Here is a 24,682-nt window from a genome sequence, read left to right as displayed (position 1 = left end):
TCAGTGTTGGTTTAAATAAGAAAAGTAGGGGGACTCCCCTGGTGGTCCAGTGGCCAAGACTGTGTGCCCAGTTCTTAGGGGTTCTGTCCCTGGTCAGGAAACTAGATCCCACAGGCCACAGTTAAAGATCTTGCACGCCACAGCTGAGACCCAGTGCCGCCAAACGAATAAGCAGAGAAGCGGAAAGAGAAATCGTACATCGGCGGCCACAGCATTCGTTTCGGTGGGTGCCGCTCCGCGGCGAGTTTTCTAAGGGCTGTTGGAGATCACGTCCGTCCTCAGCTTGCCTTCTTTGCGGGAACCCGGAGGGTCTGGGGCCGAGTCCCCAGGGCAGCGACATGCGTTGAGGAGGGCCGGGCCAGCGCGCAGCTGCTGGACGCGAATCCGGGGGTGCGTTTCCCGCTGGCCCCGCGGCGGCCGCTCTCGGGGTGCGCCGCGCTCCCTGGAAGGCGGCCTGGCGGCGACTGTCACGTCTCTGCTTAGAGGAGAGTGAGCGTGGTCGGGGGCGTGGAGGCTAACTGGCCCCCGATGTGACGAACTGCCGTCCCTGCGGATCCCTATAGATACGCCCTTGAGCCACGGGGTGACTGTGAGCAGAAGCATCGCTGTAACGTGTTCGTTATTTAATGGCTGCGACGGAAGAAGCTGGAGGATTTTCCTAGGCGAGGAAAGGAGGACATAATTCGGGTCAAAGGTGGGAGAATTGTTATTCTTAAAATCAACATTAGAAGCCTGAAAGTAGAGCAAAGAAGAATAAATTACTGTTCAGTGGCGCACTAAGGGGAGTGAGACCCTGGCCTGGAACTTTTTTTTTTAACAGAGGGAACATGGTTTTTTTCCCCATGAATTTGTCTATAGAGACACTTAAGAAGAGGAAATTGATCTCTAATCATTCTTCTTACTGTTTCTTGTTAAAAGGCAGAGGGTCAGAGAGGTGTCTGTGGCCTGAGGGCAGGGAGCTGCGCCTGAATCACCCTTGACCCTCTGGGAGGTTCACGGTACTGAGATTTCATGTGGCGAAAGTTAGAGGGGACTTTGGGGAGTTGACCAGTTGTGGACTGAGTTGTTTTAATCACCCCCGGCTCACCCTGTTGCTGAGGGAAGGACTCCCCCCGAGGAAGAGGGTCGGGGGACACACAGCCTAGAAGAGGAGCCCGCAGGCCAAGGTGGACCACAGGGCGGCCGAGCTCAGCACAGTGTGAGCTGGGAGGGGCTGCGAGAGGCGGGCTCTGTCCTCACAGCGGGTGAGTGCCCCCGGGCGCCCTGGGAGGATGTGACCGGCTGGTGTGACTCCTTCCCTGGGCTGGCAGGGGACCGACACCCCCCTCACCCCTGAGCAAGCGCGGCAGCCCATGTATGCAGGCAGGAATCTTTCTGTAGGGGTGGAGTGGGGAGGGAAGCTGACCTTAGCCTATCCAAGGCCAGCTTGATCTAGGTATCAAGACAGCACATAATATTGAGTCTCTGTTTTAGGTCTTATACTGCACGTGTGTAGGTTAGGGATGTCAGAGAGAGAGAGGGTGTAAGGCTGATGCTAATTAATGGAAAGTGAAAGTGTTAGCTGCTGAATCGTGTCCGACTCTTTGCAACCCCTTGGACTCTGTCCATGGGATTCTCCAGGCAAGAATACTGGAGTGGGTCGCCATTCCCTTCTCCAGGGGATCTTGACCCGGGGGTTGAACCCGGGTCTCCTGCCTTGCAGGCAGATTCTTTACTGTCTGAGCCACCAGGGAAGCCCGCTAACTAATTGTTGTTGTTGTTCAGTTGTTCAGTCGTGTCCGACTCTTTGAGACCCCTTGGACTGCAGCACACCAGGCTTCCCTGTCCATCACTATCTCCCAGAGCTTGCTCAAACTCATGTCCATTGAGTCGGTGATGCCATCCAACCATCTATCTCATCCTCTGTCATCCCCTTCTCCTCCTGCCTTCAATCTTTCCCAGCATAAGCTAATTAATTAAACATAATTAAATTATCAGCCAAAGTATCCAATTTACCTCTTTCCCCATCTTCACAGCGGCCCAGGTTTCAAGCACGGTTCAATCCTGTTCTCTGAGTCACACCCTCTGAGTTTGATCACAGAGAATTCATAAAAGGCACACACTGCACTTACTGGAACAAGCGAAAAGACCAGAGAGACACTTCATACCCGTAGCAGGTGATTCACAGGCAGGCAGTGTTTACTGCGCCAGACGTGAAACTGGAAGCTCCGTTTTATTTGTGGGCACTGAACATTGCATCTAAAAGCAAGTCTGTGTGCTTGGGCCACAGAGGATAGACTGATTTCTTTCTGCACAGTGGATGTGGAATTTTCATTTGTTTTTTGATAATAACATATTTTATCCTCTTGGATTTTCCTCATATACCAGTAGGCATTCTCCAAAGGCACAAAGAATGACATTGATTGTCATCAAGCATAGGGGTCATCTGATGTCAAGAGCAGACTCATTGGAAAAGGCCCTAATGCTGGGAAAGATTGAAGGCAAAGGAGAGGGTTGAGATGAGATGGTTAGAAAGCATCACTGACTCACGGGACATAAATTTGAGCAAACCCTGGGAGATAGTGAAGGATAGAGGAGCTTGGCATGCTGCAGTCCATGGGGTTGCAAAGAGTAGAAGATGACTTAGCAAATGCGGAAGGGGGCATTGATGGTTTCCTTCATTGAATGGGTGTGAATAATCTGTTCTGTCATATCCAAGGCGTTGATGGTAAGAAGTGTCATTGTGACCGAGGGTGTTTTAGACTAGCATGAAATTGCCAATGCATATATCTCGATGGCCAACTTTGATTTTTATTCTTAGGCATTGCTGTGTATTATTCCACTTATGGTTGACCTTGCTGAGTCTGAATTCTCACATTTCGCTGAAGAACAAAATGTGTTTTCTAGATTTTTCTTTACAGAGGCACTGGTGAGGCCAAAACTCTGGATCCTAAGTAGGGTCCTTGTTCTTCCTGATTGGCAGCGCAATGACTCCCCAATGAGCTTCTCTGTTCCCTGAGAATCAATAAGAAAGCCCCATCTGTCTCCTTCTTGCTCGGAGGGTTAGGAAGTGGGTGCCACAAGGAAAGGAGAGCCCGCCTTTGCTGAATTACAGTTACCTGTGCTTTTCCCCATTTCCAACCAGCTGTGAGGAACTCTGCAGCTCCCAGCCCCAGCAGCGTTGGCATCATCATGTGTACTGAGGACATTCATCCATCTTGGGCAGAGGCAAGATTTAGGCCAGTTGTTAAAATCCTGATGAAAGTTAACACACACTGAACATGGATTTACATTCTAGCTTGAGAGTCATTAAAAATGAATGCTATGCTGAGCTCTTTTATCTTGGCTTTGGATTTGAGAAAAGCCTCTAAGTAAAAGCAACTAAGAAAGCCTATGAATAGCTTGAAAGTCCCTTCATATTCATAATAGGTTTTTGTGTGTGTGTGTGTGTAGCAAAGAATTTCCAATGTCCAGTTATAATCAGTGACCTGTGCTGTCAGCCCCCTGGGGTGGGCATTACTGCTCTCTGTGACCTCCCAGGCATGTGCCTGACCCAGGCAGGCAGAAAATGAGAATGTTTTATGTCAGTAAATGAAATCTGTCCCAGGCAGATCAGCCGATTACAGCTGATGGCAAGCATCAGTTGGCGCTTCCCGTCAATAATAAAATTGGAGGTAGGTAGTGGGATGGGGAGGGGGTGATGTGAGTCGGAATCTCTATAATAGACTTCTCTGCAAGATGCAGGTACCTAGTGATGTGTTTGGCAGATAATAGGTTCAGTTTTATGAGCTTTATTGTTATCTTGGTGATGTGCTGATACCCGAAATCTCTGTCTGGGCAAAGCTGTAGCAACTGGAACTGCCCGAGGTTATAGATTGCTAAATGTAATTATTCAACCCTGTGTTGACAGGTGGCTTCAGAAATACAGAGATGCTAATCCTGGCTCTACAGGGTTTGGTGGAGATGGCCGCTTGAATAAATAAAATATTAAATTTATACTGATATTATGGAAATGATCTTCTAAGGAATAGTCCTATTAAGGGAAAGAAAGCATGTTGCCTTAAAGGTCAGGTGTATTATTTTTAAAATATCTGAGACAAGAGAAGAATAATTTAACAAGCATTTATCGAGAACATTTTTTGAATGTCACGTGGGAATACTGGGGAACAGTGAAATGTTTGAAATCCCGGTTTCTGATTTCACGGGCTTCCATGAAGTGACTGAAACCATGCACATGTAAACAAAAAAGCCTGTGATCCACTGTAAACCTTATATAAACAAAGAGTGTTTAAGAGACTCGACATTCACGTAAAAAATTTCTTTTCAATTCTGGCGTTCATTAGAGCAGTACGTAGCCCACGTTTTTGGCACCAGGGACCAGTTTCGCAGAAGATCATTTTTCCATGGACGGGGGTGGGGGATGCTTTGGGGATGGTTCAAGCGCCTTTCGTTTATTATGCACTTTATTTCTATTATTATTACATCACCTCCATCTCAGATCATCAGGCATTAGGTCTCGGAAATTGGGGTCCCCTGCATTAGAGGGAGCCAAGTTGTGGCAAGTAAAGTTGTTCGGTTCTGGGAGTATCCAGCCATCTAAACCTTCCCTCGACAAAACTAGGGTGTCTCAGCAGGTGAGTGATGGTCGGACACCTGCGGAGGCTCACTGTATGCCCTGTGTACGGGACTCTTCACTGTGATTTTTATAATGTGAAATGTCTATGCTTTTCTAACAGGATTGAGAGACTCAGCAAATCAAAAGATAGGAAACCTGTTAAAAGTGAATTTCAGCTCAACAATGAATACTTCTCCCCCCACTTGTAGTGAACTTTAGGGGCAGTTTTGGGTTCAGGGCACAGTGGAGCAGAAAGCACGGGTCTCCCCCGCCCCCACCCCCCACGCCCAGCCTCCCCCATCATCAGCATCCTTCAAAGAGCAGCAGTCTGGGTACCACGGAGGAACCTCCCTGGACACAGCATCACCACCACTCTTTTCTTAAAAATTTTATTTTTATTTTTTAAATTGGAGTATAGTTGATTTACAATGTTGTGCCAATCTGCTGTACAGCAAAATGTCTCAGTTTATATATATATATATATATATATATATATATATATATATAGACATTCTTTTTTATATTGTTTTCCATTATGGTTTATCACAGGGTATTGAATATAGTTCCTGTGTGATACAGTAGGACCTTGTTTGTCTGTTCTGTATGCTATTCTATATAAAGTAGCTTGCATCTGCTAATCCCAGCCTCCCAGTCCTTCCCTTCCTCACCTCTCTCCCAGTTGGTAACCACAAGTCTGTTCTCTATGTCTGTGAGATGGTTTCTGTTTCCTAGATAGGTTCATTTGTGCCATAGTTTAGATTCCACATATACGTGCTATCATATGGTATTTGTCTTTCTTTTTCTGACTTACTTCACTTAATATGATAACCTTTGGTTGCGCCTGTGTTGTTGCAAATGGCATTATTTCTTTCTTTTTTATGGCTGAGTAATAGTCCATGGTGTATATGTACCACATCTTCTTTACCCACTCATCTGTCAATGGACATTTCGATTGTTCACTGTTGTGAACAGTGCTGCTGTGAACGCAGGGGTGCGTGCATGTTTTGAATTAGAGTTTTGTTCAGGTCTACGCCCAGGAGTGGGATTTCTGGATCGTATGGTAGCTCTAGTTTCAGTTTTCTAAGGAGCCTCCACGCTGTTTTCCATAGTGGCTGCACCAATTTGCATTCCCAGCAGCAGTGTAGGAGAGTTCCTTCAGGGTTCATTCTTGGTGTTTTACATTCTGTGGGGTTTGACAAATGTATAATGACCTGCATCCACAATCGTAGTATCATTCAGAGTATTTTCATTGCCTTAAACATCCTCTGTGCTCCATCTATTCATCCCTCTTCCCCGCAAACTCCTGGCAGCCAGTGATGTTTTTTTATTTTCCGCAGTTTTGCCCTTTCTAGGTTGCCATACAGGTGGAACGATATGCTATTTAGCTTTTTCATATTGGTGTCTTTCACTTAGTAATATATAGTTAAGTTTCCTCCTTGTCTTTTTATGGCTTCTCAACTCATTTCTTTTCATTGCTGAACAATATTCCATTGTCTAGCTGTACCAGTTTACTAATCCATTCATGTGCTGAAGGACATCTTGGTTGCTTCCAAGTTTTAGCAGTTATGAATAAAGCTCCCATAAGCGCCCATGTGAAGATTTTTGGGTGGACATGTTCTCAACTCCTTTGAATAAATGCCAAGGAAGTGTAATTACTGGATGATCTGGTAGGAGTATATTTAGTTTTGTAAGAATAGTTTTTTTTAGTATAAATATGTCCCCAGTATTGCAGAGCCACTCTACCTGCCAAAGAAGGGGGGCTTTGTGCAGGATAATGGACATAGAGGTCACATTTTTTTTTTAAATTAGGGCTTTGAAACACAGGGCAAACTTTACATCTCTGTCTGTCCCTCCTGTGGTTTCCTTGTCAGCCAGTGGTGCCGGAAGGAGCCAGAGACCCCAGACCGGGAAGGGCTGGACCGTGTTTCAGGCACTGTTTTGAATATGAGGCCATGCCTGACACCCACAGAGCCTCTTACTGGACTTGGACTTGGTTTTCTGGGCTGAAGATCCCCCGGGCACCAGAATTGCCTTCCCAGCTTCCCCACGGAATGCCTGCTCTTCTCTGATGCCTCCAACCGTTCAGCTTTCTGGGGGCCGAGGCCTCGTTCCTGCCTCTCCTAACTCATCTCACTGTGCCCATCTCCCCAGGGATTTCTCAGGGTGGGCGGCCGGCTTTCAGAGTTGAGACAGGGGACCGAAGGCCTCAGCCTGTCTCTGCAGAGCTGTTTTAGGTCTGAAAGGTAAAGCCACTGTCCAAGGTGAAAGCGAGGCTCGGACAGCCTTCGGTGTCGCAATGATCTGGGTAAACTTGACTGCCTAAGAAGACACGGCGGTCCTGCCGGCTGTGGCTCCCAACTGCGCCGCGCAGCTCAGCTACCTGGGGGACTCTTAGTCCCATGGCCAGGCTGCCCCCACACCTGTGGGGTCAGGGTTGGGTGGTGGATGTCCCAAAGTGTTGCGTGCAGCCGCTCCCAGCCAGGAAGGGGCTCCTGGGAGCGGGTGGGTAGGGTCTGTAAGGGGGACCTGCCAGGGCCTACGAGGTGCCACAGTCAGCAGCGGGGAGGCAGCGAGAGGGCCCAGATCGCACCCTTCTGGAGGGCAGCTTGCCCGCAGGACCCCCACTCCCCCACCCTCGCAGCTGTCTGCCTGCCTTTCCAAAGTGTCCGAGAGGCCACCTTGACACTCAGGTTTGTAGGACGTGCCCCAGGAGCATTCCTGGCCGCCAGGGGACCCTGGCACTAAGCAGGGAGCAGTCCTGGGCGATGATGTCACGAGCCCCGCCGTGGTTAATCCCGCTCGCGGGACAGCGGAGTGGACATCGCTTGGAAAGATTGCCAGCTGGCCTGGGGAACGCACCAATTACCCCTCAGTGACGTCCCCCTGTGTAATATCCAAGCCTTCTAAAATTCTAGGGGTCAATTGGTAAAACAGGACATAAAATAGGTATTTTTATTTCCGTGGGACGTGATTAGGTTGGATGAGCAGGCGCTTCAAAGAACAGCCACCAGAGGGCGCCACCGGGGACCCGTCCGGCCGAGCCCTTAAGTGCGTGACTGGCCGGGACTCATTGTTGCGAAATTAAGACGGAGCCAGAGATCTCCGCGTGTCGGCATCCCGAGACCAGAGCTGACACTCGGTCAAGTTCATGAGCCGGGTTTATAAAGCCCGATTTCTATGGAATCAGGCTGTCAGTTGACTAACAGTGGAAACATAAAGACTTAATCAAAAGGTGTATAAGTAAGCGCGGATTTGGAGCAAAGGAACTTAGATGCTTTACATGTTTGTCACCCGCGTTTCCACCAAAGGGGTTGCTTTGCTGGGGTCACCGGAGCGCTCGTCGTCTGCCGGCATGGACTTTTCTCTGGGGCTGGGCTGGGAAGAGCGCCGTCCACGAAAGCCCGTTTCTGCAAGATGTTTTTCTGTGTTTGCAGTGTAGACCATCCACTGCATAAAGGATTCACTGCACTTTTTCAATTTTAGGATTGAAACAGGTAACTATATAATTAGGGTAACGTCTGCTCTTGCAATTGATGACCGGTTCTTTTTCAGCTTGTATGTGTGCGCTCTGATCGACCATCATGTGTACACTTTGGTTTCAGAAGCGATTCTTCTATTCTCACTTCAAAATATTTTTGGCCTCCGTGCCCTAGGTATTGTAAAAAGTGCTGCAATGAACTCTGGGGTACATGTGTCTTTTTATGGCAGAAATCAAACCAATATTGTAAAGCAATTATCCTTCAATTAAAAATAAATTAAAAGAAAAAATAGTTTTGGCCTCATCTCAACTAAAATACCAGGCTTTTAAAACACAAAAAAATCTGTAAGTGATAATAAATGCTGATGATTAAACAGCTGAGGACCACATAAAATCGAGTGGACTTGATTCATTGTCCACTGCTATAACAAAAATAACCACAGACTGGTGCCTTTAACCGCAGACATTTCTCAAAATTCTGTAGGCTGGATGTCCAAGATTAAGGCTTCTGAAAATTCAGCATCTGGTGAGGACCCTCTTCTTGGTTCTTGGTAGACGCAGTCTTCTCTCTGTGTCCTGACAAGACAGAAGAGGCAAGTGAGGGAGCTCTGGGATCCCTTTCATAGAGACAGGGATCCCGTTCACGAGGGCTCCACCCTCGTGACTAAATCATGACTAAACCGCTACCTAAACCCTCACCTCCTTACACCATCACACTGGGGACTTGATTTTAGCATTTGAATTAAAAATTTGTTTTTGCCACTCACTTTGCTACCTTTGTATTAGCACCATGGTTTTAGTGTTTATTGATCCAGCGCGTGGGCTCAGTAATTGCAGCGCACGGGCTTAGTTGCTCTGTGGCATGTGGGATCTTAGTTCCCCGACTAGGGATCGAACCTGTGTTCCCTGCATTGCAAGGCAGTTTTTCAACCACAGGAAAATCCCAATATATGAATTCTGGGAGGACGTAAACATTCAGTCCATAGCAACGCATGAATAGATAAAATATAGAAAGCTAAGAAAGCAGTTTTCATGGATCCGGGTTCAAATTGGTACAACAGCCACTTGTTGAAGCCCTACTGTGTGTCAGGTCCAAGAACTTGTTCTTGGATCAACTTGAGTGAATGACATGTTCTTGTCTGTAAGGTGGTAAGAGAGGAAGTGGACGAATTACAAACAATTTTAATTAAGTGAGCGAAGGCAATTTGAATTTTGTTGTGTTTGCCTGTATTTTGGTCATAAAATGTTTGCTTATATTTCAAGACTTTTAAATGGTAATAGATAGATGTTGAATTGACATTTCAATACCGGCAACAATCACAAAAGTGTTCATTACATTAAAGCCAGGAAAGAGATGTCCATACAAGGAGGAAGGCTCTGGTGCATTCCTATACATAGGTTACAAGAGTGTGTGTGTATCCTGTCGTGTCTGACTCTTTGTGACCCCATGGACTGTAGCCCACCAGGCTCCTCTGTCCATGGGATTCTCCAGGCAAGAATACTGGAGTGGGTTGCCATTTCCTCCTCCAAGGGATTTTCTCGACCCAGGAATTGAACCCTCTCCTGCACTGGCAGGTGTATTCTTTACCACTAGAGCCACCTGGGAAGTCCAGACTAGACTGCTTGTTAATGTTTTGTGATTTTATTTCATTAGTAAAATTGAAAGTACATTGTACCATGACTAGAACTTCTTCTATGAAAACACACGTACTTTAATTATTATATTACATTCTTTCAAGGCCAGAAAAGTGAGTAATCTTAAAAAAAAAAGATATGTAATATGCCATGGGTTGCCTTTGAAGATTAAATGTATATTTACTTTGATTTCCCTTAATAAATATTTAATTTTTACTATTGAAAAATATCCAAGACCTTTCTGCTCTTCCAGAAGAAGAGAAAGAGAATTTTTCAGAATTCGGAGCTAGGAAAATAGTTACACTACTTGCATGCACCTTTGTTGTGGATTTTTAACCATACAGCACTGTTGCAAATAAATCTTCTGAAAAGAGAGTAGCTACAGAAAGATTGTAGCTGGATGTACACCAGATGTTTTTCTAACAGGCAGTTTAACTGGATTATATAAATCAAATATAATGATGGTTTTTAAATCTCCATTTTCTCCAGGTCCATTTTACTTTATGATTCTATCATCTGATTTCTTTGGTGACACCCAGGCTTCCTGTCTTTTTTTCTGTCTTCTTTTTATTTTATACCGGCTTTATTCTTTAATTTGAACTTGAATCACAGTCATCTTTGTCATCTGTTCTTTCCTTTTTCTCCTTTTAGTTCTGTCTCTTCTATATTCTTTCCAAAATATTTTATACACAAATAGCTTTTATTAGAAGTAGGACTTTTTATTGGAACCTCTAACCTAAAAGTTTTCTTTGCTTTAGAATATGATCCAAAAGGCATCTAGCTGAATGGAAGCAAGGAAAAAGGCTGTGATTAACTATGTTAACTTAAATGCTGATATTTGAAAATCAGAGGTGATAAGGAGTATAATAAATTTATTTGATGAATAATTTGCCCTCTTCTGCTGAAATTAGAATAAAATTTGAGTTGGCTAATTAACAATTTTCTTGCCAGTGTATCTTGTATGGATGTGGCATTTAGGAATGTCAGAAACATGAATATTGTCATGCTAGAAAGAGGTGCTGTGGGAAGTACTTTGGTTGCTGTATACCAACTTATTTAGAATTTTAATTCAACTTCTGATATGCTTGTTGTGTCTGTTATCATTGTTGTTTAGATGCTAAGTCGAGTCCAGCTCTTTTGCAACCCCATGGATTGTTGCCCAGCCAGGCTCCTCTGTCCCTGGGATTTCCCAGACAAGAATACTGGAGTGGGTTGCCCATTTCCTTCTCCAGAGGATCTTCCCAACCCAGGGATCAAACCCATGTCCCCTGCATTGAAAGGCAGAGTCTTTACTACTGAGCCAGAGAGGAAGCCCAGATAACACAATTTTTAGTGTGCATGTAGATCTGAGTTTTTCAGGCAATATCTCAGTGGAGATTCAAGACTAGGACTGAGTTGTGAAGAATAGATGCACCGCTTTATACTTGAAAATGTCATCTAACACAAGCTGTGTGTCGCTCATAGAAATACATTTCTCGGGAAGCCCTTTTTCTGCTTGGATGGCATGTTTGCCCTTTTCTCTGTCCTCTTTTCTGCTTAGCCAACTCCTCTACATTGAGACTCAGCCTCAGTGACCCTGTACTCCAGGAAGTATTCTGCGACTGTTTCACCCGCCCTTCCCCACTCCAGCTTCCTCCTCTCTGGGTCTGGATGAGATGCTTCTCTGCTCGGTAGAGCATGAGCTGCTGTTACAAGTTCATCTGTCTTGGCCATGACACGGTGAACTTCCTGAAGGCAACGCCATGTCTCATCAGCTCTGGTTCTCAGCATAACGTCTGAGAAGTACTGGTGTTTGACTAGCTCTCTTACTCATATTCGCTGCTAACCTGAGCAATTAATTGTATCCAGTTGGTCAGTCACTCAGTCATGTCCGACTCTTTGAGACCCCATGGACTGCAGCACGCCAGGCCTCCCTGTCCTTCACCATCTCCCGGAGCTTGCTGAAACTCATGTCCATTGAGTCAGTGATGCCATCCAACCATCTCATCCTCTGTCGTCCCCTTCTCCTCCCGCCTTCAATCTTTCCCAGCATCGGGGTCTTTTCCAATGAGTCAGTTCTTCGCATCAGGTGGCCAAAGTATTAGAGTTTCAGCTTCAGCATCAGTCCTTCCAGTGAGCATTCAGCGTTGATTTCCTGTAGGGTTGACTTATGTAATATCCCAACGTGTTGGTAGTTGTGGTTTGCTCTTCTCTTATTTTTAAATGTAATTATCAAAAGTTGAGAAAAGGACCTAACTTTCTTTGTTATAAGCATAGGTGGCACAATTTACATGGATAGATACCAAGAATTCATATCTAATAAATTCCACTGATCTTCATCCATATATTTACCCAGAAAGATTGTGCGTTTAGCATGACTTTGTCTATGCATCTTCTCTTTTCTGGAGGTGACAGGAGAATGCAGAAATGCTTCTTTTGTCTGGGTCGAGAGCTGCACGTGGTAATCGCAGAGCTGACTCGAGACGCTGCTGCTGTTCGGAAGGGACCAGCCCCTCCTCACTGCGTTTCAGAGTGTGGATGCTGGCTCCCTAAGTGGGGTTTGCATGTCTGTGAAGCACATTTCAGCAAAGATGCTGATAAACCGTCCTCTTAATGAGGACAGGAAAGAGGCAAAGGACCAGGTGTTTTCCTTAACATGAGCCATGCACAGAGACACAAACCGGATAATGGAATAGCCCAGGATGCTTTGTGTCTTTACAGCAGAGAGGAGGGAGAGAAAGACTCAGAAACCAGGGCTCATGATAATAAAGGCTGTTAGAGGATTAGAGATCGGGATGGGAGGAAGTGTTTCTGAACCACGATGGCTGGGGGATGCTGAGGCATCGTGGGGGGCAGCAGCTTGGCGCCGGCAGCCAGAGCTTGGGGAGCAGGTGTGAGCCCCGAGGGACGGCCCTGCAGACCCAAGTGGCCCCCGGCCCTGACTTCCGCAGAGTCAGCTGAGGGCCACACGGTGGTCCCGGTTCTGGCCTGTGGGTGATCTGGATGCCCGCCCTGGGTGACTGCGTGTGGTGCCCCTTTTCTGTGGTCTTGGAAGAAGGCGGAGGGGCTCAGACCCTTGCTTCTCGGGGGCCCCTGAGGACACTGGGCTGCAGTATAAATACACAAGGTTTATATCAAGGTCTCGGTGAATTTCTGAAGACTGCTGTAGTTGGGACAAGGCCCGGCATACTTTACCTGTCAAGGGACGTGTATCAGTTTGCTAGGGCTGCTGTAACAAAAGCCCACAGAGTGGGTGGCTTGCACACAGACCTTATCTCACCATTCTGGAGGCTGGGCGTTCGAGGCCAAGGTCTTGGTGAGGCCTCTCTCCTGGCTTGCAGAGGCCGCCTCCTCGCTGGGTCCTGGCAGTCCTTTCTCTGTGCACGTCCGTGTTGCTGGGGCATCTCTGTGTGTCCAGATCGCCTCTTCCTAGGAGGACACCTGTCAGACTACATCAGGCCCATCACACAGCCTCATTTTAACTTAACAATCCCTTCTTCCAAGGCTCTGTCTCCAAATGCAGTCACATTTGGAGGGACTGGGGATAAGGTCTTTGGCACGGTTGCTTGGACAGCAAGGAGATCCAACCAGACAATCCTAAAGGAAATCAACCCTGAATGCTCATTGGAAGGACTGATGCTGAAGTTGAAGCTCCAATTCTTTGGCCACCTGATGCGAAGAGCTGACTGATTGGAAAAGACGCTGATGCTGGGAAAGATTGAAGGCAGGAGGAGAAGGGGACGACAGAGGATGAGATGGTTGAATAGAATCACTGACTCGATAGACATGAGTTTGAGCAAACTCCAGGCGATAGTGGAGGACAGGGAGGCCTGTAGTGCGCAGTCCATGGGGTCACAAAGAGTCAGACATGACTGAGTGATTCACACACAATCTCCCCTTGAATTTATATCAATGCAACCCTTTCCCTCAGAGCAGACAGAGGACAGGAAGATACCCGATGAAAGTCAGCAAAGGCCAGAACAAGCTGACCCGAGAGCCCATCCGCTGCTGCCACCCCCCCACGACCGGGGGAAGGGGGACCGCGGCTCGGGTCCAGCACCGGCCGGGCGGGGCCGCCGGAGAGCATCGTGGGAGAGCCAGGAGCTTTGGACCAGAATCCCCATCAGGGTGGGGAGGACAGGCGTGACTTTGCTTAACTCCCATGACGCCAAGTGAGACCGCAAAATATATTTAGCTCTCTGCGGTCGGTGGAAGCGGGCGGATTTATTTTCAGAGATATTGTTCGTCTCTGGAGGATCTCCACGCCTTGGTCAGGAAGGCGGCGATGGCCGCCATAGCCCCCGAGCACCTGTGAAATCCACTCCTCTAGGCATCACAGGCTTCCCCGCAGAGTAGCCAGCTGCACTCTCCCGCAGAGGCTCGGTACAGCTTGGTTAATCATAGCAGACCCTGCGGAACCCACCGCTGCCTCCGCTCTCGGACAACGATCGCGGCGGCATCAGCTTCCTCTCCGAGTCCATTCTAGGTTCCTCCAGCATCCGCCGGCATTCCGGCTGCTCTGTCTGCCCAGATGAGGCAAGCTGGGATTATCTTCAGGGACTGCGGTGGAGAAGGTATGCTCTTTTCTTCTTCTTCTCAGGATTGGTGCTGCAAAGGCCTATGGCAGCCCAGGGCCCTTTTCTGTCTTGATCTACCAGCCTTCTCCTGCCTCCTGGAGATCTTGCACCACTAGAGTTGCTTTATAGGCATCATCTTAGTTTATCCTCACAAGGACCATGCCATGCTCAGTCTTTCATTTGTGTCTGACTCTTTGCGACCCCAGCGGCTGTAACCTGCCAGGCTCCTCATCCTTGCGATTTCCCAGACAAGAATACTGGAGTGGGTTGCCATTTCCTTCTCTAGAGGATCTTCCTGACCCAGGGATGGAACCTGGATCTCGTGCGTTGCAGGCAGATTCTTTACTGTCTGAGCCACCAGGGAAGCCACCAGGGAATCAGGTATGTGTTTACATATACTCCCTCTTTTATAAATTTCCTTCCCATTTATGTTACCACAGAGCATTGAGTAGAGGTCCCTCTGCTGTACAGAAGGTTCTCCTTACTTTTCTATTTTGTACAAAGCACTGACAGTGTATATACGTCAATCCCAATCTTAGATGGAGTCTCTGTTAACTCCTGTCGCCTCGGTCATTATCGAATAGCAGAGCACATCAAGCTGGACCCTGGATGTCCTGTTCCTTGATAACCTTCCATCCCTGGGTTACATCACGGTGTCTGGAATTCTCTGGGTTCTTATATCCCCCAATCTGACTGCAGCACAGACTTCTTCCCTGGGCTATAAATCTTTGCATCCAACTGATATCTCGACTTCAGTGTGGAACAGAGCTCTTGCTCCCCATCCTTCCTATGCTGCTGCAAGTGGTTGAAAGAACGTCTTTTTACTTTCCCTTAGAGTTAAAAATATGGGCTTTCTTGGTGGCTCAGACGGTAAAGAATCTGCCTGCCAATGCAGAGGACATGGGTTCGATCCCTGGGTTGGAAAGATCCCCTAGAGAAGGAAATGGCAACCCACTCCAATATTCTTGCCTGGAGAATTCCATGGACGGGAGTCTGGTGGGCTGTAGTCCATGGGGTCACAAAGAGTTGGACATTACTGAGTGACTAAGTACAGACACGAACTTAAAAATATAAGTTATCTTCACAGCTTAAATCTTCATGAAGTGTATGTATTTAAAAAGAATTAATTCTTCAGTGTGCATTTGTGACTCTTTAATGGCAGCTCAAGGCTCTTCTCCATCTTTCTGCCGCACTCACTTACCTCCTTCTGTCCTGATTGTTTTTGCCAAGCACACATGGCCGTGGAGCTCTGGAGTTCAGGAGGCAGCGAGGGATGGGGAGGAAGGCTCAGACCCTGGCCCCCTGAATGATTCCACTTCAGGATGTCAAGATCTCTTCCACCAGTGAGAGCTACCCTTTGCTTCTTTCTGGAGTGGGTGTGGTCATGGGTGGTACTTCTGATGTAGGGCACCCACTGCTTTCTGCTCTGACCCCAAATTTTGCATTAATATTATCTACAATCTGGTTTCTGAATTTAGTAGAACTATATCAAGAAGAAAAAAAATAAAACAAGGGCAATGATAATTCCTGGTTGGCTATCCTGAATGACGTTAGATAAGTTCTATGACTTTAGATATCAGAATCACGAAATGTCTATTTGATTCATGTATTTGACCGATTTGCTAAGTGCTTACTAGATACCAGGTATAAGACATACTTGATTTTATCAAGAGAGAACTAGGTATCCACATTCAGCTATCAAGGAAATCTAAAATATAGCCAAAAAATAGTTTGATGCTCATTTTTTCCCTCTTTTTTTTATGGCTGCACTATGTGGTGTGTGGGATCTGAGTTCCCTGACCAGGGATCCAACCACTGCCTCCTGCAGTGGAAACGGAATCCTAACCACTGGACAGCTAGGAAAGTCCTGGTTTTCATTTTTTTTTGAGAACACATATTCATAGAAAATACAACTGTGGTTTCCTATTGTGAAAATAGTCATGGGAAAACTAGAAACGATGAATCAACAGGTAGGGTGGGGAGTCCGCAAGTGTGTGTGTTCAGTTCCTCAGTTGTGTCTGACTCTCTGCAAACTCACGGACTGTAGCCCAGCAGGCTCCTCTGTCCGTGAAATTTTCCAGGCAAGAATATTGGAGCAGGTTGCCATTTCCTTCTCCAGGGGATCTCCCTGATCCAGGGATAGAACCCATGTCTCTTGGGTCTCCTGCATTGGCAGGTAGATTCTTTACCTCTAGGGTCACCTAAGAAGCCCCGGGGAGTCTATGGGAAAGGATAACTCAAATTTATGCAAGTATTTCTTAATGTTTAATGACTTAGGAAATATCCACACCTAGGAAATACTTTTTATTAATTCACTAATTTGTATCATTTAGTCATTCTTATTTGTTTCCTAGGTTTTTATAAAGTTTCCTGTTATTTTGCTATCCAGTGATTTAAAAAACATTTTTTTCCCTTAACTTACTCTAATTGTTTAGTACAGGGAGCTCAGATCTGCTCTGTGTTGACCCAAAGGGGTGAGATGGAGGGTGAATGCGAGGGAAGTCTGAGAAGAAGGGGATATATGTATACATGTAGCTGATTCACGTCGTTGTACAGCATAAAGTAGCACAACATTTTAAAGCAACTCTACCTCAATTAAAAATAAAGGAAGAGAGGTACAAGAGTAGGTCAGGAGACCTGAGTGAGAAGGAATTGACCTACTGCACTGGCTTTGAGGGCTTCCCTGGTGGCTCAGAAGGTCAAGAATCCGCCTGCAATGCAGGAGACCCAGGTTCGATCCCTGGGTGGGGAAGATGCCCTGGAGAAGGGAATGGCTGCCCACTCCAGTATTCTTGCCTGGAAAATTCCATGGACAGAGGAGCCTGGTGGGCTACGGTCCATGGGGTTGCAAAGAGTTGGACATGACTGAACAATTAACACTTTCACTTCACTTACAGGCTTGAAGATGGAGGAGGGTGGCCATGAGCAAATTATGTAGGTGCTCTCTAGAAGCTGGGAAGTGCCCTTATCTGACACTTAGCAAGAACACAGGGACCTCAGTACTGCACCTGAAAAATAATTTCTTCTCTTGAACCCCCAAAAAGAGTGTAACCCTGCTTAAACCTCGACTTTAGCTCAGTGAGACCTGTGTTAGGTTTTTGACTCAGAGACTTGTAAGGATAATAATACATCTATGTTATTTAACACACTAGATTGTGGTCATTTGTTATAGCAGCAATAGAAAGCTAACACACCTTTAATACTAAAAGAATCAGAAGAAAACTTAGTGATGATTAATGTAGAAAGCTGTGATGCTTTCTAAGGAAAAGTTTTAGCACAACAGAAATTTGGTTTCTGTTTTGGCTTGTTTCATTGAAACCAGTGTTTTATGTAATGGCACCACCCTTATGGCAGAAAGTGAAGAAGAACTAAAGAGCCTCGTGATGAAAGTGAAAGAGGAGAGTGAAAAGTTGGCTTAAAGCTCAACGTTCAGAAAACTAAGATCATGGCATCTGGTCCCATCACTTCATGGCAAATAGATGGGGAAACAGTGGAAACAGTGTCAGACTTTATTTTTTTGGGCTCCAAAATCACTGCAGATGGTGACTGCAGCCATGAAATTAAAAGACGCTTACTCCTTGGAAGAAAGGTTATGGCCAACCTAGATAGCATATTTAAAAGCAGAGACATTACTTTGCCAACAAAAGTTCGTCTAGTCAAGGCTATGGTTTTTTCCAGTGGTCATGTATGGATGTGAGAGTTGGACGGTGAAGAAAGCTGAGCACCGAAGGATTGATGCTTTTGAAGTGTGGTGTTGAAGAAGACTCTTGAGAGTCCCTTGGACTGCAAGGAGATCCAATCAATCCATCCTAAAGGAGATCAGTTCTGGGTGTTCATTGGAAGGACCGATGTTGAAGCTGAAACTCCAATACTTTGGCCACCTCATGCGAAGGGTTGACTCATTGGAAAAGACCCTAATGCTGGGTAGGATTGGGGGCGGGAGGAGAAGGGGACGACAGAGGATGAGATGGTTGGATGGCATCACCGACTCGATGGACATGGGTTTGGGTAGACTCCGGGAGTTGGTGAAGGACAGGGAGGCCTGGCGTGCTGCAGTTCATGGGGTCTCAAAGAGTCAGACATGACTGAGCGACTGAACTGAACTGAACTGATTTAATAAATGCTCATCAAAGGGAAAAAAGTTCATACAAAAAAGGAAGTTATTTTTCCCTGTCTGTGATCTATTATCAATCTTAGTATTTCTGTGAGAGAAAAATAGTTCTGTATCAATGAATAGGTGACAAATTGGCTCCTTCTTGAATCATTAGTTGAGGAAAAAACTCAGAAAGGACTGAGTTGCATTAATTAAATGTGAATAATGTCTATGAAAATGAATCACAGAGAAACCATTGTTGGAAATCTCTTTGGAACCTGCTCTTCAGAAAATATGTGTGAGAAAAGTCATCCCCCAATGAAGTGGAGAGTGGCTGTTTATGAAGTTTATTTGTATGGGTATTTTGAAAATCTAAATTATTAATGACTTGTTAAATAGTGAAACATAAAATATATGTGAGGTTATCATTTAAATCTATAAATTTAAACTCAGTGTAAATTCTCTAAAAATATTATAGATGCATTAAAACTACCAAGCGTGGTAGAATTCCCTGTGCTATGCAGTAGGTCCTTATTTGTTATCTGTTTTATATATAATAGCATGTATATGTCGTTACCAGTCTCCCAGTTTATCCCCCCTCCTTCTTACCTCCTAGTAACCATAGTTTGTTTTCTACATCTATAACTGTGCTTCTGTTTTGTAGGTAAGTTCATTTGTATCCCTTTTTTACTTCCTTATTTTTCTTTTGTACCCCTTTTTTTAGATTCCGCATGTAAGGGATGTCATAAGATATGTCTCATTCTCTGTTTCACTTTGTTGTTGTTTAGTGTCTGACTCTCTGCGACCCCATGAACTGCAGCAAGCCAGGCTTCCCTGTTCTTCACTGTCTCCTGGATTTTTCTCAGACTCATGTCCATTGAGTTGATGATGCCATCCAACCATCTCATCCCCATCACTCCCTTCTCCTTCTGCCTTCAATCTTTCCCAGCATCAGGGTCTTTTCCAGTGAGTCAGTTCTTCACATCAGGTGGCTAAAGTATTGGAGCTTCAGCTTCAGCATCAGTCCTTCTAATGAATATTCAGAGTTGGTTTCCTCTAAAATTGACTGGTTGGATCTCCTTGCAGTCCAAGGGACTCGCAAGAGTGTTCTGCAGCCTCACAGTTTGAAAGCATAAATTCTTTGGTGCTCAGCCTTCTTTATGGTCCAGCTCTCACATCTATACATGACTACTGGAAAAACCATAGCTTTGACTGTGCAGACCTTTGTGGGCAAAGTGATGTCTCTGCTTTTTAATATGCTGTCTGGGTTTGTCATAGCTTTTCTTCCAAGGAGCAAATGTCTTCTGTTTTCATGGTTGCAGTCACCATCTGCAGTGATTTTGGAGCCCCCCCTCAAAAAGAAAATCTGTCACTGTTTCCTCTTTTCCCCATCTATTTGCCATGAAGTGATGGGACTTACTTCACTCAGTATGACACTCTCTAGGTCCATCCATGTTGCTGCAATGGCATTATTTCATTCTTTATTATGGCTGAGTAATATTCCATTGTATATATGTATCACATCTTCTTTATCTATTCTTCTGTTGATGGACAGTTAAGTTGCTTCCATGTCATAGCCTATGTGGGAAAATAATCTAAAAATGAATGGATATGTGTGTGTATAACTGATTCACTTTGCTGTACACCTGAAACTAACACAACACTCTCGATCAACTATACTCCAATTAAAAAAAAACCCACAAAGCTACCAAGCTGGTATGCTGTAATGCATGCATGCTAAGTCACTTCAGTCATGTCTGACTCTTTGTGACCCTGTGGACTGTAGCCTGCCAGGCCCCTCTGTTCTGGGATTTCCCAGGCAAGAATACTGGAGTGGGTTGTTGTGCCCTCCTCCAGGGGATCCTGCTGACTCAGGGATTGAGTCCACATCTCCTGCAGCTCCTACGATGGCAGGCAGATCCTTTACCTGTGAGCCCCTGGGGAAACCCAGTATGCTATGGAGGGGTGGGTTAAAATTTTTGAGAGCATTCAGGACTATACATATTCCTGCTGTTTTTGAATGGTGGAAATAGTGTCTGATGTGATTTTGGTGTCTCAGACTCAAGTGTAAAGAATATGAAAATACTCAGGAAGGGTAACTTACAATTGCCGAGATGCGTGCACGTGTGGGTGATTTCTTAAAATGGCAGTAAAATATGTTGGCCAGGTGCAACTGTTTCTACTTTAGCAGCATTTTACTGTAAAAAGTGGTCAAATAAATCAGTGCTTACAGTCCTCATTGACTCTTTGGAAGAAAAAAGAAAGGCAAGTCTCTTTATTGCTGTTGACATTTTACTTCTTTGGATGAAATATTTCCCACACTCTCAAATACTCTCATAAAAATTCTGAGAAAACCTTGTTAGTTCATTTAAAGATCAATCCATTTTTCAAATTTATAGAGTATCCATATGTTTAGCAGTAGATTTAGAATAAAAGAAATGGACCCAACTGAACACATCTTCATATATATGTATTTAAAATCTGAGAGATAGTTATCTCATTTTTCTCATTCTGTGCTCAACACTCTGCCTACAGCCTTCACATTGAACCCAATCTTGAGCTGAGCAGTTACTAAGCAAGGTGCTTCTGCCTGAGGCACCTAGAAGCCAATCCGATGGTCTTGGGGTTTGAGAAAAGAAAAGAGCTTTGTGGAGGTGAATCTGCAAGCAGACAGGAGATAAAGCTCTCAAATCTCTGTTCCATTCTGGGTTTGAGGCACAGTGTAAGGGATTAGGGAAATTTCAAATTTGGAAGCTTATTGGCTAGTTCCTAATGGTCCGTACAGGCTTCCCAGGTAGTGCTAATGGTAAAGAAGCCATCTGCCAATGCAGGAGACGCAAGAGACATGGCTTCAATCCCTGGGTTGGGAAGATCCCCTGGAGTAGTTTATGGCAACCCACTCCAGTATTCTTGTCTGGGGAGGATCCTATGGACAGGGGAGCCTGGCAGGCTACAGTCCATGGGGTCGCGAAGAGTGAGACATGACTGAGCAACTGACCACATAGTGGTCCATGTAAGCTCAATGTGCTGCTGAGAGTCCGATTTTCCTTCCTGACCAGCCTCTTGCTTCGTAAAGGGCTCCTGTGGCAACCTTTCTATTCTTTGAGTTCCCTGGACTGAAGACTTTTGTTTCCAGGGTTATTTTGGAGGCTTGGGTTCCAGTCTTGTACATGCTGCTTCTGTACCATAATTCAAGGTTTGATTAATTTACAGCCTATTCAGGGAGGCAAAGCCAGTTTAAGCTGTGTGCAGTTGCTCAGTCATGTCCAACACTTTGCGACCCTATGGACTGTAGCCCTCCAGGCTCCTCTGTCCATGGGATTCTCCAGGCAAGAACACTGGAATGGGTTGCTATGCCCTTCTCTAGGGGATCTTCCTAATCCAGGCATCAAACCTGCATCTCCTGCATTGAAGGCGGATTGTTAACCACCCAGCCACTGGGGAAGCCCCTAGTTTAAGCTGGTCCTGGTGGTAAAGAATCTGCCTGCCAAGGCAGAAGACATAAAAGATGTGGGTTCAATCCCTGGGTGGGGAATATCCCCTGGAGGAGGACATGGCAACCCACTCCAGTATTCTTGCCTGGAGAATCCCATGGACAGAGGAGCCTGGTGGGCTACAGTCCATAGGGTTGCAGAGTCAGATATGACTGAAGTGACTTAACAGGCATGTCTCAATTTGATGAACCAACAACCCGTTTAATGAGACAAAACCAGATTAAACTGGTCAGTGTTTCATGTGCTATTTTGAGGTCAGCATTTGTTTTTACCATTTTGAAACGAACATGCGTATGTAATGAATATATTCCCATTGTTAAAAATTCAGCGATGCATGTGTATCTAAATCTGCACCCTAGTCAGCCTCCTGCCTCTTTTCAGAGGTGGCCATGTGTGTTACTTTTCTGTTTTGGGGTAGCACATCACCACAAGTTTAGCAGCTTCACAGAGCCTCAGGTATCATCTCAGATCTGAAGGTCAGAAGTGCTGGAGGCTCAGCCAGTTCCCCTGCCTGCAGACTCACGAGGCTTCTCACCTGGGGCTCTGGACCCCCTCCCAGTCTCTGCAGTTCTTGCAGAATTGGTTTCTGTCTTGTGCCCTCTCCGGGACTGCTCCTGTCCAGCCGATAGGGTTCTCTGGGTGCTTTGTACATTCTCCTGACCCTCCTCTCTTCCACTTCCTCTTCCCCCTCTGGAAAAAAGTTATTTTACAGGGCTCATGTTGTTACAAGAGGCCCACTCATCCAGGACAACCTGCCTAGTTTAGGGTCCTTGACTGATCATCTAAATGACATGTTTTGCCATGTGACTCATGGCACCAGGGGTAAGGATCATGGGGGCAAAATCTACCTACCAGACTGTAGTAGTCCACCTGGCCCTTTCTGAATGAAGGTTTTTGGGGTCAAATACGTAGCTAACTTTCATGAATTACCTGTAGGTATTGGGTTGACTGAAATTTTTGATTTTTCTGAAAATTTTGATTTTTGATTTTTCCATAATGTTTTCCAGGAAAAACCCGAATGAGCTTTTTGGCAAACCCAATGGGCTTCCCCAGTGGCTCAGTGGTAAAGAACCTTCTTGCAATGCAGGTATTGCCATGGGAGCCTCTGGTTTGATTCCTGGGCAAGGAAGATCCCCTGGAGAGGCAACTGGCAACTCGCTCCAGTATTCTTGCCTGGGAAGTCCCATGGACAGCCCATGGGGTCGCAAGGGTTGGACATGACTTAGCAACTAAACAACAACAAATCCTTGACAAGAGGGTTTTTCTTAAAACGATTTTCTGAGCTTTTCTTTATAAATTAGATATAACTTATTGTGTTATTTGAATCATTTAAATCTTGACATGTTTTTATCTGCTTGTGTTAGGCTTTAAACTTGTGTTAAGCATCTCATCCTACTGTTAATAGCTTGTTTCTGCCTGTCTCGTGTTTCTCCTGCCCTTCTTGTTTATACATGTTGTGGCCGTGCTGTTTGGAGCACAGAGATTCCCAAGTTATGTACATGGTGAATTGTGCCTTCTGGGGTTTGAAGTACTAATTTGCATCCTTGTATTTTTTTTTAAATTTTTGATCTTGCTCTGTCTTTCACGGCAACTCTTAATAAGACCGTGATCTCTCCAGTCTCTCTTTTTGGTTTTGTTTCATTTTCTTTTCCTTGTATAGTCAGTGGTTTTGGTTCTGTTTTAGATTTTTCTTTTATATTCAGTTGTTTGGTTTTGGAGTCAAAGCAATTATTTTTAAGTTGAGTTTAGCTCATTTACCCTGACTGATGTGGCAGATAAGTTTAGTCTTAGTTCTTTTGGAGTATAGTGATACATTTGCTGGTTTTAGAGATGTTAAAAGCATTTTACTGTGAGGTCTCTGCTTTTTTTTCCTTTTTGTTGTGTGTGTGCGCACCCCTGCGTGTGTGTGTTGTGTAGTGTTTATGATACTATAATGTTCATATTTCTGTGGTTTCATACAAGGGGCTCTAGTACTTGAAGTTCCTCATAAAATGTTTGGCCACAGATTTTTCTGTTCTTGGGCAGCATTTTTTCCCTTCTTCTGGTGAGTGTTATTCATCTGTTCACAGGTCTCATTGACCTCTTCCCGCTTGTTCTGTTTTTCATGATTGCATCTTGGCTTTGATACCCCACCACTTCCTTTTATTTTATGTACCTTTGGATGAGTTGGGCTTCCCTGGACCACCCATCAGGAAGTTTCCTTGTGGGGTAGAGATGGATCAAAGCCAAATTCCGTTTTAGTTGCTTTTCATTTTCTGTGCTTTGGGAAATATGACTTATGTGTAGCCGCATCTCATTGGGTTTTTAAAACAAAACTGAATCCAGTAGGGCTCTTTTTCTGACAGCTCAACTCAATCTATTTCTCCCAACAGTGGTGGCAAAAAGGACTACAACTCTTGCCCTGAGCCCGGGTCCACCCTACAGACCTGCAGAAGTATAACATTTATGTTACCTAAGCTATGCTGCCTTCTGAGTGGCTCCCATTCTAGTTCAGGATTTTCCCCAACCCCTATATATAATCTAGGGTCTAGGGTTTATAGGAGTCACCTAGGCTTCCCTAGTGACTCAGGGGTAAAGAGCCTGTCTGCTAATGCAGGAGACGTGGGTTCAATCCCTGGGTTGGGAAGATCCCCTGGAGGAAGAAATGGCACCCCACTCCAGTATTCTTGCCTGGAAAGTTTCAAGGACAGAGGAGCCTGGTGGGTTGCAGTTCATAGGGTCTCAAAGAATTGGACATGAGTGAGCAAGTAAACACAATGACAAGAGCAGTATCCTTGAAAAATGACTGGTAGGAAGAGAAGGAAGACCCTCACTGGTTTATGAGCCGTGTTC

At 45.4% G+C, this 24,682-nt stretch overlaps 1 long non-coding RNA gene across 1 annotated transcript in view; it reads left to right on the top strand.

The window, feature by feature from the left end:
• The first annotated feature begins 404 nt into the window (after window positions 1-404).
• LOC145534656 (uncharacterized) overlaps window positions 405-24,682 on the top strand; it is a 68,788-nt gene continuing 44,510 nt past the window's right edge. The window contains exon 1 of the long non-coding RNA XR_014074850.1: window positions 405-694. This is a non-coding gene — a long non-coding RNA (uncharacterized LOC145534656). The remainder of the gene's footprint in view (window positions 695-24,682) is intronic.

The sequence above is a fragment of the Giraffa tippelskirchi genome, chromosome 14 (genome assembly GCF_054371585.1).
Source record: "Giraffa tippelskirchi isolate mGirTip1 chromosome 14, T2T-mGirTip1v1.2.pri, whole genome shotgun sequence".
Lineage (NCBI taxonomy): Eukaryota > Metazoa > Chordata > Mammalia > Artiodactyla > Giraffidae > Giraffa > Giraffa tippelskirchi.
The sequence above is the reverse complement of the archived record's forward strand: the minus strand, read 5'-3'. Positions and strand labels throughout refer to the sequence as shown.